Source organism: Pleurodeles waltl, chromosome 5 (assembly GCF_031143425.1).
Source record: "Pleurodeles waltl isolate 20211129_DDA chromosome 5, aPleWal1.hap1.20221129, whole genome shotgun sequence".
Classification (NCBI taxonomy): Eukaryota; Metazoa; Chordata; class Amphibia; order Caudata; family Salamandridae; genus Pleurodeles; species Pleurodeles waltl.
This window is the reverse complement of record NC_090444.1, coordinates 1,696,735,316-1,696,749,835: the sequence shown is the minus strand read 5'-3', so window position 1 is coordinate 1,696,749,835 and position 14,520 is coordinate 1,696,735,316. Positions and strand designations below refer to the sequence as shown.

The window sequence follows — 14,520 nt, the reverse complement described above, 5'->3', positions numbered from 1 at the left end:
GAATATGGACTCTTAAAAGAGTACTTCTACTCTGATTCATGCTGTTCAGTTCTGAATTTTTTGCATTCTTTTCAGAAATGTTATCTTAGAATTTTAAATGGGATGTGGGGCATTGCAAGTCACAAACCGGCTCTGTGACAGTATAGAGTCATGTGGTTGCATGCTTGGTGCCTTTGGGAGGTGTTCAAGATGAAGTGAAATATTCCTTTTAATGAAACATTTGTGGCTATATACCCATACATTGCTAGTTTATTTCAGATCTGTCTGCACTTTCAAGGTTTTCCAGAGCAGCATTAATATCCAATTTAGTCTTTCCTTTTTTACTTTTTATTGTTGGTCTTTTAGTTTTGTTTTATATAAATATAAATGCAGAGCAGCAAGTCTTTAAATGCAGTAATCAAAACAGAAACCTGGCCTTTGGCAATGTAGACCATTCATGGGGTGGGAAAATGTGTTTTTGGTGGCTATTTGTTATAGTTTCACTATCTCTCTCCCTCCCCCACTCCCTTCTTGCCTCCTGCCCTTCCTCCCTCTTCAACAAAAGTCTACAGTTTGATCTTATAAGTGGTAAAAATGTCCCCACCTTCTCTCGTTTTTTAAGCAAGGCTTGACTGCTTTCTCGCTCATTGGTTGCTGTTGTGGAGCTGTTTGCCCAATCGCAGCAGCAGTGTTCATTACTTCAATCCCATGGGGAGCGTAGCATGGCAAAAGCACACCTATTGGGACTGTAGGTGGCCTGGCTGGTGGCTCATACATTTCATTTAGCCTGTGCACACCCATTTACCTTTTGAAAAGGCATCAGAAGTTGGGATGGTAGGTAACAACGTCGGGAGGTTGTCATTCAGGCCCTGTGTGGTGTGTTATCACCTCAAGGATCTCCAGTGGGTTGAGTTGTGAAGGATGCACCAGAGGCGCCCAGTAATCCATCATAGATATCAATAGAAGACATTACAACTTCACTACTCGGTTCTTTAAAAAAAAAAAAAAAAAAAAAAGTAAATACTGGTAGCAATGGTTTCTACATACAGGTGCACTCTAATGTCAGGTGTATGTTTAATAATAATAATATAATGATCATCAGCCATTTTTTATGAGATTAAAAACGTCTGCCTATTATACGCAGCTAGGCTATTGCAACAACCTAGTTGAGACCCTTCAGTTGCTCTTACTGTTTTTACTCATACTAGTTTCAAAGGAAATATCCACACTCTTCTTTAAGTAAGTTTTCATATATGATGCTCTGTTTTGCAGCACTGTTTATTTAGGTATCCACAAATGATGCAGTCCCTAACAAAACACACACACAGGAATTTATTTTATTTCATTTAGTGTAAATGATTTGTATTTTGGAAGTCATGCTGAAACTGTTTTTGGCCCCAAACGTATTACAATTTTTTTTTCTCCATTTAATGCCAGATTCATCTTATCCTTCCTTGCTTTAATTTTAGGAATAATGATCATTTAAATTTTCAGGGTCATTTTGATTGTGTCCTCATGTACAAAAAGTGTTGAGGATCCTCCTCATATAGAAATAGACCTCCACATCGCTTTTTATCAATAGTCTATGTAATCTTGTCCAGTCGGTTTCAAAGACACACAGGGTAATGGAGAATCCTGCAGAACACCACAGTTCATATCATTTTTTAGACTTTGCAGTTGCTACTGCAGGCTTGTAATACGTTATTTGTTAGGAAGTGAGTAAACTGTTTGGTGTTTATAGTCTTGCATCAGAGGACGAAGGGTCGAAGAAGTTTGGCGTCTCATTTGCCAGTCTGTGACAATAATTACTCCTTGACAGTTGTCATACTCCTACTTGGTCTGGATCCCAAGTCAGTCTTATAACATTGTTTTTTACTTCCATATATTCTTCCGTTCAAGCTGTTAAATATTTATCTGAGGATTTTGCTAAAGACAGTAGCTGCAGTGTGCCAATCAATCTTATGCTTTCTGGTTGTATGGGGGTGGGTTCAAGAATTGTTGATGTTTTAAAAAAAAAATCTTTATGAGATAGCCATAGCGGCTTTCACTGGTTAAATGCTACCAATTTCATAGATGACACAGTATTGTCAATAATGGAGCAAAGAAGCCCCCATTGTCAATGAGTTTAGATGAAATGTGATTTTGCAACCTTCATTTATAGATTAACACCTTACAAGTTCTTCATGACCCTCTTTTAAAATTCTTCTGGTGACTGGGTCTTATTGGGTTATTCTTGTGGGGCTTCTTTGTTCTCCTACTGGTAACCTGTGTTCTACTCTTAAGGGAGTGAAGTTCGAGAAATAGTAACTTTGCGTTGGGGGCTCCTCACTCCCTGTTACCTCTGCCTCCCATCATCATCCTTTTGAGGTAGCTTGTTTAACATCCTCAGACTACAGGCTATTCTCCAGTACTGGATCTTTGACAGATTCTCATGCTTGAATCATTCCCCGTTGTCGAAGTAGGAGTCCCACGGTACCATGATAAAGCAGCATGTATCATTACTGTAGGCCCTAATCGCAATGAACAGTCACTTTAATAGCTTATCATTGTCCTTTTTAAAAGAGTACCAAACTTAAGCTATGACCAGTCGTATGACAGCACCCTGTAGAATACTCCCAAGAGAGGCTGCATCCCTCTGATTTTCTATCGCATGTCATGTAAAGAGAGGCTCTCTGAGCTCTGCTCAGTTTTTTCTTCTTCAAGCCAAATAATTTAGCTTAAACATGTCTGATACTTATAGAAAAGGTCTCCTCAGATCCTGCAAGACCTGTGGTAGAAAATGACTACATGTGTATGGCTCACATAAGGACTGCCTTTATTGCCTTTACCCCAAGCATCAGGTAAAAGAATGCAAAACATGTTGCACTTTCTCTTCTAAGACCTTAAAAGACAGAGAGGGAAGGCTACCTCTCTGGCTTCAGAAGTCTAAAACTCAGAAATCCACCACTTCCAAGGAAGACAGTGACACCTCTAAGAGGTCACAAAAAAGGGCAAGATCCTCTGACCAAGGGATATCTGAAGAGAGCAGAAAGGCCAAAAAAGACCCACCATAACAACCCTCTGAGAAAGGAAGAAAAGAATACACATCTCCACAGAGCAGGTCTCTTTTCATCCCAGTGCTCCATGTCTATAAACTGGGTAACCATCGATGAGGAAACCCAAAATTTTCATGAAAACATCGTCAACATCACGGTTCATGGCAGTGTAATCGACAACAATGATGGTCATCACCGTCTCATCTGAGGCCAACGTCTGCAAGGACGACAATGATGACAGCCCTCGATGCACCAATCTTGTTGACGAAGATTCAGACACTGTCGACATCAGCATCTTCACCATTGACATCAACATCGTTGATTGAAAAGTGTCGGTGACTCCATTGTTGACAGCAACACCATCTAAGACGACACCGTAGACAGCGATACCAACTGCAGGATTCCACCCTTCGATGCTTGCAACAATCATATTGACGAGACCCACAACGATCAAAAATTACAAGAAAGACACCAGAATAAACATCACCCAGTAACGTTTTACCTTTTCTTGTATCTCATTTACTGGCTATGGAAGAGTCGTATGAGGACGGACCTTTTGGACCTGCACACTGTCTATCTGAGTTATTAGTCAAGTGCCAAACTAACTACATCATAGAAGAAGAGGAGCAATACTACCACCAATACCATGCCCCTCCACCAAAGAGACATTACCCATATCACTTGCCCAGGACTTTCAGGCTATGCTGCAAGACGACAGAAAAAGATTCCCTGAACCACACAAGAGCAACGGGTAATACCACCTCAACCAGCTGCTCTGACTACACCAAGACATATCCCTCCGCTTATTACACCTAGGATGACACTTGGGTCAAACATAGCGGCAACACCAAGGGAAGGCCCATCTTTATTGGAGGATGGAAGAGAGGAAGGAGAGATGCCAGAACATCACCTTTCACAAAATGAGTGGGATGACCACACCATCCCTTCCACTGCCACATCCTTCGGATTCTCCCCCAGAGGACATCGGGGAGTTTCATTACAAATGGACAGAGCAGCAACAAGATTTCTCCTCCCAACTTCAATCAAACACCTTGACTGTTTCCTTTACGACCTTAAGAAACAAGCAAGAAAATCAGTTAGAGCTAGCCCCATCATTGATTACATCTGGGAGGAGGGAATAAAAATTATGAAGAACCCGGCTACAGTAGCAGCAATTCCACCCCATGTAAACAAGAAGCACAAAACTCCAAAGAATTCCACCCCCCCCTTGCCTCACAGGTCGTCCCAAGCCAGATTCTGTGATTTCACAAGCTGTGCAATGTCATTCCAAGATCCCTTCTACTCCCATCTCTATGCCACCAGACAGAGAAGGCAGACGTTTAGATAATATGTGCAAGAGGTTTTCTCTTAAGTCTGCCATCATAGTTAAGAGCTGCCAACTCTCTGGCGATCCAGGGCTGCTACGATTAGCAGATGTGGTCCGATATCTGCAGTCTTATAGATCTTGTGCCTGAGGACAAGAAAGCGGAACCGACAAAAATCCTGCAAGAAGGAGAGCGCACCTCCTCTGAGGTGATAGATTGTGCATTGGATATTGCCTTCACAGGCTTCCGTCAACTGGCCGGAGCAGCGGTCCTGAGACAGCAAGGATGGCTAAAAGCCACATCTTTCAGGCCAGAAGTCCAATTTAAAGTTTTAGAAATGGCCTATGACAGCGAAACGCTTTTTGGAAAGCACATAGATGAGGCACTGTTAGCAATAAAAATGCATATGGATAGAGCGAGGTCCCGCAGCACCCTTCAATTTAAGAAATTGCCCTTTCGGGAAGCTAGAGGAAGGGGATTTCTACTTACAGAGCGTTATACCAATGCTCTCAACAGTCCCAGCCCTTTCAGTCCAAGTACAGACCTCTCTACCAACAGCAGGACCATCAACCTCCTGCATGGACCTATACCAAGCAAGGCCCTCGCCAAAACCAGCCCTCCCAGGTTATAGAGACCGGCTGCAAACCATGATCTGCACCAGGTACTGGCTACAGATGCGAAGATCTCCAGACATCTACTCCGGCGGAAAGAAATAACATTGGACAAATGGGTATTAGACCTGGTGATTTAAGGCCATAACCTAGAATTTGTACAGAAACCACCAGACAATCCCCCAAGGAGAGCACACCCCTCTTATCTTCACTTATTGAAAGAAAAAAAAAGACCTCAACATGCTTCTTCCTTATACAGAAGAAAACAGGAGAATGAAGGCCCATCCTAGATTTAAGAAAACTGAACAAATTCTTGCACAAGCTGTCATTTTGGATGGTCACCCTCTCTGATATCCTGCATCTCCTAAACAACTGAGATTTTATGACGACTCTTGACTTGCAGGATGCATATTTCCACATCCCCATACATCCCAAACACAGAAAAATCGTAGTTTCACCATAGCCGGTACCCATTACCAATTCAAAGTCCTTCCATTTGGACTCAAGTGTGTGCCTTGCATATTCACCAAGTGCCTGACACCAGTAGCAGCCACTATCACAAGCCAAAGTCACCAGGACTTTCCTCACTTGGATGATTGGCTCCTCAAAGCCCTAACACCACGGCAAGTATCCAGAGCCACATAAGCCTGTGTCACACTATTTAACAAGCCGGGTCTCCTTGTCTGTTTTCAAATTATTCCCAAACAAACTGTAATGTTCCTAGGATCCCATCTGGAGACAGTATACAACAAGGCGTATTTATCTCAGACAGGCAGCAAAGGCTGAGAAATCTGGCAATAAAAATAGTCTACTTCAGTATGTCTGTACAAGTCATTGCTGGGCATAATGTCTTCCCCAGTCAGTGTCTAAAAATGAGACCATTGCAAGAAGAACTGCAAAAACAGTGAATCCAGACAGAAGGATTGTTTGACGTCATCGTGACTATCATTCCAAAAATTAGGGTGGTATTAGCATGGTGGTCCCGAGCTTCTGATCTGTCTTAAGGGCCTTTTGTTTTTACCTCAGATCCCAGAGTTTGTCATAATGACAGATGCCTCTCTGCAAGGCTGGTTCAGAAGTGGTGGACAGAACAGAAGACCATACATAGCAACAGACTATTGTCTATAAGTTGAAAGCCATTTTTCTCACTCCACAGGCCTTTCTTCCAAAGATAGCAGGCTCGTCAGTGCTGGTTTGTACAGACAATACGACCGGCATGCATTACATCAACAAACAAGAGAGTACACCATCACTAACGCTCTTCCAAAAGGCCCAGGGTCTGTGGAATTGGCTCACAACTCACAAAATATCCCTGACAGCTGAGCATGTGTCCAGGGTCAGAAACACTTTAGCAAACACACTAAACAGGACAAAAGAGAGTTGCCATGAGTGGGAGCTACATCAAACAGAGCTGGACATGATATTGCCCAGTTGGGGCCAACCAGCACTGGATCCCTTTGCGACAGTCAAGAACACCAAATGCCAGTTTTACAGCAGTTGGTATCCGCTCCCAGGGTCGTGGGGGAATGTCCTTTTGATCAGATGGCCAGGGATTTATGCATTTGCATTTCCTCCCTTCCTTCATGCCCCAAGGTTCTCAGGCAAGTGAGAAGAGAACACTGTAGCTTAATCCTGATTGCTCCCAGGTGGCCCAGGCAACATTGTTTTACAAAACTCCTCCTGTTGTCTGAAAGCAATCCCATTGACCTCCTGGCAACACCAACACTGTTGACCATGAACCAGGGCCAGACCTTGCATCCGGAACCAGCCTCTCTCCACTTGTGTGCATGGCTCCTGAATTCAATGAATTCAAAGACCTAGGCATTCCTCAGGACTGTAGATGTACCCTATCCAAAGCAATAGTGGAAACCACAAACAAAACGTTCAGATTAAAATGGAAGCAATTCTGTGCATGGTGTCGCAGTCACTCTTGCACCTCTTGAAAGCATCACCTGAGCAAATTCTGCCTATCTCTTATTGTTCGCTAAATTAGGAATAGTGCATGCATCTGTCAAGGTTTACCTTGCAACAATCTCACGATACAGATGTTCATCACACTCTTTTTCCCTCTGTTCCGCAAGGATAATCATACAATTCATGAAGGAATTATTCAGTGCTTTCCCTCTGGTGACGACCTCCTCCTCCAGAATGATATTTCAGTATAGTTCTCTCCCAGCATATGAAACCAGCATTCAAACCCATTCTCAAGGCAGGCCTAAATTTTCTGACATGGAATAAAGTGTTACTATTGGCTCTCATCTCGGCTACAAGAGTCAGCAAAATACAGGCTTTCACAGCAACCTTTTCTGCGTCTTACTGAGGATTATGTGCTTCTCAGAACAGCCAAGAACCAAGATTAATTCTCAAAGTTCAAACTCAATTTCCTATCAGTGAGCCTATCATACTTCACACTTTTTCCCCAAATCCGGCTACACCCCTGAAAATTCTACCCATACTCTGGATATCAGACGATGTCATAATTTCTATTTGCATCGTACAAGGCAAATACATAAAACTGATTAACTTTTAGTATTATATGGACAAACTCAACAAGATAATTCAGTCACAAAAGCGGCTATTGCAAGATGGATTTCTGCTGCCTTCCAGTTGTGCCATTCGAAGGCAGGCAAACCACTTAAAGTCAAAGCCAGCGCACCCTCAACAAGGTCAGTGTCCACTTCGGTTACGCTTTTTGCAGGTGTGCCACTGTAAAAGATTTGCTGTTCTGTCATGTTGAAGAGCATCCACTCATTAATGCAGCACTACTGCCTGGAATTGGCACACCTCATTGATGCAGCTGTAAGACAGGCCATGTTATATCATCTATTCCAATAAGGTAAGCCTCTGTTCATGAAGGTGTGTAGTGGTATTTAGGTATACGTCTGTATAATGTTGTTTTATTCTGCAGACCTGTCTCATTATGTCTAGAGTATTTAAACTACAGATACATAGATATACATGTAGCTAAACGTGTATTTGTATTTGTTTGTTACCAACCATCCTCCAATACCGGAGAAGAAAATGAGATTTATTTACCTGTAACTGCAGTTCTCCAGTATTGGTATATTTGATAGATTCACATGCGACCCACCCTCCTCCCATGAGAAGCACATCTTATAGCTCGAGTGACATTATACCACTTGTGCCCCAAAAATCTGAGGGATGCAGCTTCTCTTGAGAGTATTCTACAGGTTGCTGTCGCTTGATTGGTCATTGTTCAACTTTGGCCATATTTTAAAAAGGACATAGATAAGCTGTTAAATTGACTGTTCATTCCCATTAGGGCCTATGATAATGGTACATACTGATTTATTATGGTACCGTGGGAATCCCCCTTCAACAACGGGGAATGATTCAAGCATGTGAATCTATGAAAGATACCAGTTTTGGAGATTTGCAGTTACGGGTAAGTTTTCTTCCCTTCGGAGCCTTGTGTCAGTAATAGTGGTCATTCTGTCTGTGTCATGTGGATGTTGTTCGTGGACTTCATTCATCTTTTCTATATTGCTTCCAAGACTGCTGAATGATGGAAATTTGGTAGTGAACTAATTGGCAGCCTCTTACGTTTTGTTTTCCTCTTATCCAGAGTATGACCTTGAAAATTATCCTCTTGGAATCATGAACGTAAACTAAGTGGTCCACTACTATACTTCTACATCGAGTATTTGCCAGGCTACTTTGTTTTCTTCTTTACAGAGGCTCAGTTTTGTGTGCCGTTGTAATAAATCTGATCATGCAAGCATTATATTTTGTGAGTCATTTTCCTTCCCTATTTTTTATTGGCATTAGTGCATCATTGGGAACACTTTGATTTGTCTTTCTTTCATTGTTTTGAGTAGTAGTGTAGTATTATTTCCAGGCTTCTCTATTAATAAAAGATTTCTCAGAACAATCTCACAAATCTTTCCATTTTTGTAATGCATGCAATTTCAAGTTGGTCCCTTTTTCCTAAAGAAAGCCCTTCCCTTTCAAGTTCCTGAAATGTAGTCTACAGATGCCTAGTCCTTTTAGTGTTTCCTGCAGTCGGCCTCACACATTTTATATGCCATTGTTGGTAAACTTTTCATATTCATAATAAACGTTTGCTATCAGTCGTTATTGCTTCCTACCTAATGCGGACACCAGCAAAGACAAATGATGATTTCAAGTGAATCCTTTTGTAAGTTGAGTACACTTGAGCATCAAATGTGAGAGGTCTTTAGTACCTCCAATTAAACAATTAGGCTCTGAGGTACAATCCTCGTTCCCAGACCACATTTTTTCACGTCTTCTGAAAAGGATATTGTCTCTGCCATATTATGAGTGGGTCTTATCCAGTATCGGTATTTATCCCTAACAGAAATAGTTGCTTCTTACTTCTAATCTTTTTTTCCATAAAGAGCAAGTATTCATTCAGGTTCCATATTGCCTAAATCCTGCATCCTCCAGTATTCAATAAGAACCTTCTATGTTCATGAGGCTGACAGAGGTGATCTTGAGGTTCTTGAGTATGGAGGTATCCAGCATTCTGCAGTATTTCTGACATGACTCAGGATGTGGTTTTGGCTGCAGTCCCAACATTGTGGTTGTATGACCAGTGTTTTCATGGCCTCCAAGATGTTGACCCATGGCCTTCAGTAGTAGGCTAAGGATGACAGTTTCCTGAGAACCTAGTCTTTCTGGCTGCCATATTAACAGTGCTTCACAGATGTTTTACATGTAACCAGGAGAAATGGCTTCTTATAAATGTTTCAGCTCCGGGATACCAGAGCAGCTTGCGTGAACTTTTCTTCCTCAAGTTCAAGGCAAGAATATTTAGAGATTACATACAACAATGCATCAATTCATTTTGTGTACAAGCTGGCCTGTGTGGCATAGATCATCACAATGCAAGGAGCAGTTATGGTCAGTAAATCAACAATTACAGTTAATTCAACATATTTGATGGGGAAGCACCAGAATGTGTTCTTTATGTTGATTACAATCAATTCCAGAAGTAGAGTCTGGCTCAGGAAACCACACACCTGTGATGTGGGGATGACTGAAGTTCTGTTACTTTGTAACTTGAAGTAAGAAGTGCCCTCAGTTTTCCTACAAGTAATTTCTCCATAAAGTGAGTGGACTTTGTGTGATGCATTGTTTGACTTTAAGTCATACATTCTGGTTTATGGATACCCATTTTTCCTATCTTAGTAGATAGCATTTTAGAAATTGAGAAACTTAGGGTGATTTTGATGTGGTTAGAACCAAATTGTCTCAGGAAAATGTGTTTTTATGTTAAGATGAATCTCTGCCTAATAGATTATTGAGGATTCCAGTTGCTCTCTTCCCTTGCTTAGCAAAAGAGGAAGATTCTGACTGTGGAATCCAACAATTTTAAACTGCATATTTTACTTATGGACACTTATATTTTCAGAGACATGATCTGTTCTGCCAGTGGAGTTAATATATTGGTGTGTGAAACTGTAAAAAAAAAAAAAAAAAAAAAAAAAAAAAAAAAAAAAACCTCTTTTGACATGGCTAGCCCCCACTTATTGCCTGGTAAATAATGTAGCCTCAAAGTTGTTAGTGCCCAGGGCCCCTGCTAACAAGTTTCCATGTGCCAGATCTCATTCCCCAAAACTGCTGTGTTGCATTAGCACAACTGGAGACACATTTAGCTGCCACTATAAGACCCTAGTAAATGGCTGAACAAAAGAGTGGCCTTAGAGAGTCAGCTTTTGGAAATTGAGAAAAAAAGAAAGGATTTGGGCTTAGGACCCATCTCTGGTGGTGGCAGCATTCAAGTATTGAGGGAGAAATCTTTCAAAACACTGGGTGGTTGGTTAGCTGGTAGCAAGGTGCAAAATTATGATGGGCTGTATAACCTATTCATGAAAGAGCTTCTGCTAAGTAACTGTTACATTGAGAGGCCACATAAATTTCTGGTAGATCAAGGTATACTTTCCCCTCAGGAGTTGGTAAAGACAACAGACCAATGGGTCAAGATGAGGGTGACCAAGACTGCCACTGGTGGGGGAGACCAAAAGAAAGAGGCCAAAAAGCTCCCTTAAAGGAAAGATGGGAGCCATAATAAAAATAACAAAGCCTTCTCAAGGCCCCGAAAACCATGCACAAGAGGGTGGGCCCAGGGATTCCTCACAGTCTAGGGTGAGAACAAATGTAAGAACTTTGATCCCAACAAGGCTTGGTACTATAACTGTAAAAACAAAAGGCATCCGACTGGACATCCTAGCTGCAAAAACAAAAAAGAATGCCTCTAGTCAACCTGCAGTAAAAGCATTTGCCAATCTCCAGATGGGATCAGAGGTGTGGCCTGACCATGTCAGTGATCTCTCATAGGCAACGTTAGATACTGAGGGTGGGATAGAGTTATCCTGTGCTGCCTGGCCAAGTAACATGCAAAAATACAGGCATCACCCTTTGATTGTTGAGCAGAAAGTGAAACCACTGTGGGACACAGGGGATAGAGATACCATGGTAACCCAGCACCTGGTTCACTCAAATCAGTACATAGTAGGGAAGTCTTATCCTGGCACCAATGCTAAAAATGAGACGAAGTTCAATCCCATGGCTATGATAACCTTTGATTGGGGGTAGTAGGAGAGCAAAAATAAGTGGTTGTGTTATCATCCATCTCAGTAGATTGCCTGCTTGGAAAGGATCTGGAGCATTCCCCCTGGGCTGAAGTAGAACTGAAGACCCATGCAGCAATGTTTGGAATCGCAGAATGGGCATGTGTCAAGACTAGGACACAGTGCAAACTTTTTAAAGAAAAAAGAGAGTTGGATTTTGAAATAGTGGCCAAACCTCCCAAGACAAAGGGCAGGAAGACTTGGGAACCAGCTTCACCACAGATTAAAGATCAAAACCCATCTTCCCAGGAAGAGGACTCACCCTTCCTGGAGGGAACAGAGCCGGCAGACCTTGGTGCTTACAATATAGAGCTCTTGGGCCCAGGGGGACCATCCAGGGAAGATCTGTGCCAGGGGCAGAGAACCTGCCCTACTCCTGAAGGCCTGAGGCAGCACGCTGTACAGGAAGAGCTAGGAAATGTCAGTGGTACCCACAGAGTTTATTGGGTGGAGGGGCTTCTGTACACTGAGGCCAGAGACCTCTCAAGCCTGGTGCAACCAGGAAGGTGGTAGTGCCCCAATAGTTCAGAGAATTTCTCCTCACTCTAGCTCATGACATTCCCCTAGCTGGGCATCTGGGCAAAAACAAAACACACTTTAAGTAGTTTGGTTAACCACTTCTACTGGCCAGGAATGTCACAAAAAGTGAAGAACTTTTGTCAGTTCTGCACTAACTGCCAAGCAAGTGGCAAGGCAGGAGGACACTTGAAGGCCCCTTAATGCCACTACTTGTGGTTGGGGTTCCCTTTGAGAGGCTAGGCGTAGATATTGTTGGTCTCTAGATCCCTAAACAGCATCAGGACACAGATACATATCCTGAGGATATCCCCCTTAGGGCCATTACTGCTTCCGCAGTTGCTGAGGCCCTCCTGGGTCTCTTTACCAGGGTATGGTTTGCTAAGCATGTAGTTTCAGACAGAGATTCAAACTTCATGTCTGCATACTTACAACACATGTGGAAGGATTGTGGTGTTACTTATAAGTTCACTACACCATACCATCCTCAGACAAATGAGTTTCTTGAAAGATTTACCCAGCAGACCCTAGAAGGCATGATTGGAGGACTCCCCGAAAAACTCAGAAGGAGATAGGATGTCTTACTTCCATCTCTGCTTTTTGCCTACAGGGAAGTGCCACAAAATGGACTAGGTTTCTCTCCATTGGAGCTGTTGTTTAGGCATCCTAAGTCTTGCTAAGGGATGCTGGAAGAGGCCTCTCAAAGAACCCAAGTAAGGCATTGTGGACTACGTACTAGGCCTACGTTCAAGGATAGTGGAGTAAGTGGAGAAAGCCATCTAAAATCGTCAGGCCAGCCAGGAGCTGCGAAAGCTCTGGTGTGTCCAGAAAGCTGCAATGATGGAAGTCAAACCAGGGCAGAATGTTTGGGTGTTGGAGCCTGTTGCCCCAGCGGCCCTCCAGGACAAATGGTCTGGGCCCTAACTCAGCCTTGAAAAGAAGGGGGGGTTGGAGTGTCACTTATTTAGTTGACCTAGGCAGTTGCAAAAACCCAATAAGGATTATCCATGTCAGCCGCCTTAGACCCTATTATGACAGAGCTGATGTGGCCATGCTTATGGTTACAGTTGAAGGACCGGAAGATGAGGGTGAACCTGTCCCTGATCTCCTCTCCAGCAACCCCCAAGATGGTTCTGTGGATGGAGTGGTCTTATCAGACACCCTCACAGAACATCAGCAGACTGATTGCAGGCAAGTCCTCAACCAGTATGCTGAGCTATTCCCTGACCCCTGGAAAGACATACTGGTGTGCGCATGATGTGGACACCGGTGACAGCTTGTCTGTCAAAAACAAGATCTACAATCAGGCTATGTCAGGAAAAGCATCCAAGAATAAGTTAAAAAGATGCTGGATATGGGTGTCATTGAACCCTCATAAAAAACCCTGGGCTAGCCCAGAAGTCTTAGTTCCCAAACCTCACTCCAAAGGAGAGAAAAAGGAAATTCGTTTTTTTGTGGATTTCAGGGGCCTCAATTCTGTTACAAAAATTGATGCACACTAAATTCCAAGAGCTGATTAGCTCATAGACAGTGTAGGGGCAGCCAAATAATTGAGTACTTTTGATTTAACGTCTGGGTACTGGCAGATTGGCCTAACCCCAGGAGCAAAAGAGAGACCAGTATTGTCTACTCCTAGTGGACATTATCAGTTTACTGTTCTGCCCTTTGGACTGAAGAATGCACCTGCCACCTTCCAGAGGTTTGAGAACCAAGTCCTTGCTGGACTGGAACCTTTTAGTGCAGCTTACCTTTGTGACATTGCTGCCTATAGTTCCACCTCACAGGCTCACCAGATCCACCCAGGAAAGGTCCTTGAGTCTCTACAGAAGGCAGGCCTCACTATCAAGGCCAGTAAATGCCAGATAGGGAAGGCTAAGGTTGTTTGCCTGGGCCACCTGTTTGGTGGAAGCCAAGTTCAACACCCTCCAACCCAAGATCCAGACCCCTCTGGCTTGGCAGGGTCCCTCAACCCAGACACAGGTCAGGGCATTCTTTGGCTTGATTGGGTATTATAGGAGGTTTGTGAAGGACTGTGGCACCATAGTTGCCCCCCCAAAAAATAAATAACGTCCAAGAAAATGCTCAAAAAGGTTAACTGGACAGTGAGTTGTCAAAGGGCCTTTGCCACTCTGAAGAATGCTATGTGCTCTGCTCCAGTCCTGCAAGCTCCAGACTACCTCAGGCAATTCATAGTCCAAACAGATGCTTCTGAAACGGGGGTAAGAGCGGCCCAAGCCTAGAAAAATGATCAAGGACATGACCAGTCACTTGCTTTTATAAGCAGAAGACTACTCCCTAGGGAACAAAAATGGAGTGCCATAGAAAGGGAAGACTTAGCTGTGGTTTAGGCCCTGAAGAATTTGAGGCCATACCCATTAGGGTCTCACTTCATAGCTCGCTATGACCACAGGCCTCTCAGATGGCTACAACAAATGAAAGG

General features: G+C 43.1%; 1 protein-coding gene across 6 annotated transcripts in view; it reads left to right on the top strand.

The window, feature by feature from the left end:
* ITSN2 (intersectin 2) overlaps positions 1-14,520 on the top strand; it is a 1,003,157-nt gene that overhangs the window by 375,929 nt on the left and 612,708 nt on the right. The window lies entirely within an intron of this gene.